The sequence below is a fragment of the Medicago sativa genome, chromosome 2 (genome assembly GCF_051527215.1).
Source record: "Medicago sativa cultivar Bolivia chromosome 2, Bolivia_mono, whole genome shotgun sequence".
Taxonomy (NCBI): domain Eukaryota; kingdom Viridiplantae; phylum Streptophyta; class Magnoliopsida; order Fabales; family Fabaceae; genus Medicago; species Medicago sativa.
The window spans coordinates 14,199,679-14,205,678 of record NC_140750.1 but is presented as its reverse complement, the minus strand read 5'-3'; positions in this window follow the sequence as shown (position 1 = coordinate 14,205,678).

The following is a 6,000-nucleotide window of genomic DNA, read 5'->3' as shown; positions in this document are numbered from 1 at the left end:
CTACTGATAGTCTTCTCTGCAGTAGAAACTTCGAAGCATTTATCAGAAGCATCCCTTGTTCTTCTCAACAAATCCAGCACTTTCCCTTGATAAAAGATCTCAGAGAGCAATCTTCCATAGGGCACTTGTTTCCTTCCTTTGACTGTGCTTTCATTAATAGCCCAGCAGAGATGATCCAATACATATCTTGGAAAGTTTATCTTTTCCAGATTGGTCATGAAATAGATTGCTAGCTTCTGTTGGTTGTTGGGTTGATCAGACCCACCTGCTCTTTGAAAGAAGCAATCGTTGCTGAATTTCACCAACATTCTATTGTGAATCTCCATTTCAGAAGGCTTAGCATCTTTGTTACCACCCAGAAGAGTGTTGTAGTAGTTTTGCAGCAGGACATCATCCTTCTTAACAATTTCTTGAAACCTTCCTTCTGCATCCATTCTACAAGCTTTAGCAACTACCTCCTCTGTGATGATTACGGGAATACCCATCACTTCAGACCTTATCTCAAGGCTACTGAAGGAAGTGGGATTCAACTCAATCTCCTTCTTTCCTTTCTTCGACCCAGCTGGTTTATCCGCTGCCTTCACAGGCTTTCTATTGACAATTTCAGCCCTTAACCAGAAATCTTTGACCAAGTTCACATATGTTGGCCCATTTAGCATGTTGAAGTAGCCAGACAGTTTCTGAGTTTCTACGTAGCCTTCCATGTCCACTTCGTACTTCTTGAGTGAAGTGAAGTCCACTGGTGATTCTACTTGGACGATTAAGGATTTCCATGGAATATCCATAGTCTTCTCTTTGTAGATGGACCCAGATTCTGATACGCTTTGCTTGTTTGATGTAGATTCTGAAACTTTTGAGCTTGATGATGCCATTTGATGATTGACGAAGATTTGAAGAAGATGAAGATTTTAGGGTTCTAAGTTTGAGAGAATGCGCTTACTTCGCAAGAGGTTTGAGAGCAAATGTGTTTGTTGTGAGTGAGTAGTGTGTGAATTGTCAAAGTGTTAAAAGTAAAACGATTGCAATTCAAAAGAGACAAACAAACATAACATTAATGACAAAATTGGGGGCGCGTGAAAAGTACTTTCAAAGCTATTAAATCATCATTGCCCTTTTTAGTTATACACCAACACATACAGGCCACGTAAGAAGTTCACAGAGTAACTACCAAATTAGTGGGCCAGAAGTTACTTTTAAAAAGTAACTCCCAACGTTTCCACTAATTCAACTATTCAGAAGCAATAAATCCAGCTTCTGGACTTCAGATGCTGACGTCATCAGAAGCGAGTTTTCCTCAGAACCTCAATAAAGAGCTTCTGATGGACTACTGCTTCTGAACTAACTTCAGAACCTAAAATCCTATTCAGGAGCAAGCAAACATCTAATCAGACACGTAATGCATGTTCAAATTTTTCTTTATAAAATCAAATCTTTCAACAGTTAAAGGCTTAGTAAATATATCAGCCCATTGATTTTCAGTATCAATGAATTGTATATCTAAAATTCCTTTTTGAACATAATCTCTGATAAAATGGTGTTTGATTTCAATGTGCTTGGCTCTTGAATGCAAAATTGGATTTTTAGACAAACAAATAGCAGCAGTATTATCACAATAAATGGGAATACTGTTAGCAGTTATCTGATAATCTTCCAACTGATGTTTCATCCAAAGTAGTTGTGTACAACAACTTGCAGCTGAAATGTATTCTGCTTCTGCTGTAGACATAGCAATAGTTGTTTGTCTTTTGCTAGCCTAGGATATAAGATTATCACCCAGAAATTGACAATTGCCACTGGTTGACTTTCTTTCAATCCTATCACCAGCATAATCAGCATCACAGAATCCAATTAGCTTATAATCTAAGTATTTCCTATAAAGGAGTCCAAGATTAGTTGTTCCTTTCAAATACCTGAAGATTCTCTTGACAGCAGTCATATGAGATTCTCTAGGATCTGATTGGAATCTTGCACACAAGCATACACTGAATAAAATATCTGGCCTAGATGCAGTGAGGTATAACAAAGAACCAATCATACCTCTATACAGCTTCTGATCTACTTTAGCTCCTTCATCTTCTTTGCTTAAGGTGCACGTAGGGTGCATTGGAGTGTTCATCACTTTACAATCTTCAAGTTTGAACTTCTTTAGAAGCTCCTTTGTGTACTTTGATTGATGAACATAGACTCCATCTTTGCATTGATTAATTTGAATGCCCAGGAAGAACTTCAGCTCTCCCATCATGCTCATTTCAAATTCATCCTGCATTAACTCAGAAAATTCCAAAGAGATGCATTAGTAGAACCAAATATTATATCATCAACATATATTTGCACAACAAGAATATCTTTCTCAAGGGTCCTTCTGAAGAGTGTAGTATCAACCTGTCCTCTTTTAAAATCATTTTTGATTAAGAAATTACTTAGTCTATCATACCAAGCTCTGGGAGCTTGTTTCAAGCCATATAGTGATTTCTTCAGTTTAAAAACATGGTCAGGATATTTAATATCCTCAAATCCAGGAGGTTGCTTGACATACACTTCTTCTTCTATGACACCATTTAGAAATGCACTCTTGACATCCATTTGATATAATATTATGCCATGATTAACTGCATAGGAAAGAAGTAACCTGATTGCTTCCAATCTTGCAACTGGAGCAAACGTTTCAGTGTAATCAATGCCTTCTTGTTGACTATACCCTTGTGCAACAAGCCTGGCTTTGTTTCTTGTTACTTCACCTTGCTCATTCAGCTTGTTTCTGAATACCCATTTTGTTCCAATAATGTTCTTGTGCTGAGGTTTGGGTACCAGATCCCACACATCATTTCTTTGAAATTGATTCAACTCTTCTTGCATAGCTAGGATCCATCCATCATCTGAAAGTGCTTCATCAACTGTTGTAGGTTCAATCATTGAGATTAGTCCAATCATTGACTCCTCTTGTCTGAAATGTGATCTTGTTCTTCTTGGACTATCTTTGTTTCCAATGATTAGCTCCTCAGGATGTGAAGACTTGTGTTTGAATGTGTTTCTGGGAGGATCTGCTTGATGTGAGCCATCTTGTGCTTCATCAGAAGCAGCTTCATCTTGTGCTTCTGATGTGGGTTCAGCTTCTGGACTATCTTCAGATTCAGCTATCTGATCAGGTTCTGGAGTAGCTTCAGGAACCTGTATCTCTGCAGAACTTTCACCTTGCTTTGAAGTTTTATCTTCAAGCTCCCTGTCATCAAATTTAACGTGCATAGATTCTTCAACACAAAGTGTTTCTGAATTATACACTCTGTATGCCTTTGACCTTTCAGAGTAACCTAAAAAGATTCCCCTTTGGGCCTTGGCATCAAATTTCTTTAGGTAGAGCTTGTTGTTCAGAATGTAACATGTACATCCAAATTGATGAAAGTAAGAGATATTGGGTTTTCTTCCTTTAAAGAGTTCATATGCTGTTTTCTCCAAAATAGGTCTAATATAGATCCTGTTTTGAACATAGCATGCTGTATTCACTGCTTCTGCCCAAAAATGTTTTGGTAAATTGTTTTCATGAATCATGGTTCTGGCCATTTCTTGTAAAGTTCTATTCTTTCTCTCTACAACCCCATTTTGTTGTGGTGTTCTAGGAGAAGAGAACTCATGGAAAATTCCATGTTTTTCACAAAAAGCTTCAAATGGCTCATTTTCAAATTCTCCACCATGATCACTTCTGACTTTCAAAAATTTTGATTCTTTTTCAGATTGAATTTGAGTGCAGAAGCTACTGAATACATCACACGCAACATCTTTACTCTTTATGAATTTCACCCAAGTCCATCTGTTGTAATCATCAACAATGACTAATCCATATCTACTTCCATATAGGGATGCAGTACTCACTGGTCCAAATAAATCAATATGGAGTAATTCTAAAGGTCTTGAGGTTGAAACAATGTCTTTGGTTTTAAAAGATGATTTCACAATTTTCCCTCTCTGACATGCACCACAGAGTGCATCTGAATGATAGTCAATGTCTGGTAGCCCTTTCACAAGTTGTAACTTACTAAGCTTAGAGATTAACCTCCAGTTAGCATGTCCCAACCTTCTGTGCCACATCCATTTCTTATCATTCACTGATAGTAGGCAAACCACCTTCTGATCAGCCAGTTCAGAAAAATTGATTTTATAGACATTGTCAACTCTCTTTCCCTTGAACACAATGGATTTGTCTTTCTTGTTGATTACTGTACAGTTGGGTTTTTCAAAAAGCACATCATAACCATTATCACAAAATTGACTAATGCTCAAAAGGTTATGTTCAAGACCATCTACCAACCATACATTATTAATTGAGGTAGAGGAATTACCAATAGTTCCTGTACCTATGATCTTGCCTGACTGGTTGCCCCCAAATTTCACATTTCCTCCCTCTTTCATTGTTAGGCTGAGGAACATGGACTTGTCTCCTGTCATGTGTCTTGAGCAACCGCTGTCTAGGTACCATGATCTTTGCTTTGGCACTGCTCTTAGACATACCTGCATCATTGACATTTTTAGATTTAGGTACCCATTGTTCTATGGGTCCTAGAAGGTTAGTACTTAAGGCTTTACTCTTCACTTCTTGTACCTTGTGCTGTGAGTTGGGTTGCTTCTGATTAACCATCACCTTAGGTTTTGGTACTTCAGAAGTAGTAACTATCTTCTTCTGAAACTTAGACTTCAGAACCCCAGATTTTGGTTTCACCAGACTCTGAGGAATAGGTTCTGATCTTTTCAGGATCCTGACCTTTGAAGTCTTGGAATCAGATTTGATCATAGCCTTTGACTTAGAGTTCTTTGGCGTTGAAGTAATCTTAGCCTTAGGACTAGAAGCTTCAGGTTCTGATTGAACAACAGTTTCCAACTCAGCCCCTTCTGGTACAAAGAATGTTTTCAGACCTTCCTTGATGCATTCACAACAAGATTTTAGATTGGTTTTCTCAAGTTTCACTTCTGGAAAACCAATTCCTCTGCCATTGTTCTTGTAAATGCTATAAATCATAGAAGCCACTCTGCTTCTGTCAATGCCAGATATAATAAAATCTTCAAGAGCAATTTCATGGTTACTTAAAGGTTTTTCATTACACTTTTCTTGTAGCTTCTGACATAAGAACCTGAGCTGATCTTCATATGTTTTACACATGAAGTCAAAGCCCCTAAGTCCTTGTTCAGAAGCTTTCAGATCCAATAGAGTTGATTTTTGCTGTTGTACCAAATCAGCATATTTTTCTTTTAAATCCTTCAACTCATTGGTTCTTACTTCAAAATGTGTAAGAAGTTCTTTAAGTGACTCAACAAGTTCATTTCTGGGAATTTTGGAATATACCTCGTTTTCATCTTCTGAGTCTGAATCTGATCCAGCTTCTGAAGTTGTTGTTGCTACCAACCCAACAGCTACCTTTGCATCTTCATCAGCTTCCTCTTTATCAGATCCAGATTCACTACCCAAATCATCCCAGGTTGCCATTAAACTCTGCTTAATCTGCTTCTTGAGTTTGCTTGGTTTGAATGTAGACCTCTTTGACTTGTCCTTTGACTTTTCTCTTTGAAGATCAGGGCATTCAGCAATGAAGTGTCCAGGCTTCTTACAGTTGAAGCATCCCTTCTGATCTTCTTTCTTTGAGCTTCTGGAGTTACCCCTTCTGGAGAGAAACTTTCTGTTCTTCTTGGCCAGATATTGAAGTCTGTTTGAGAGCATGGCCATTTCAGCAGCATCTGGTTCAGAATCTGAACTTGACTGTTCTTCCTCTTCAGATTCAACCACTTTGAGAGCTTTTGATGACTTGCCTTTGGATGGAAGAGCTATTGATTTACTCTTCTTAGTAGACTCATGTTCATTAAGACTTAACTCATGAACTTTGAGAGAACTAACAAGATCTTCGACACTTAAAGTGTTTAAATCTTTAGCTTCCTCAATGGCAGTCACTTTTGGTCTCCATCTGGCAGGTAAGCTTCTGAGTATCTTGCTTACATGATCAGAAGCAACATAGCTCT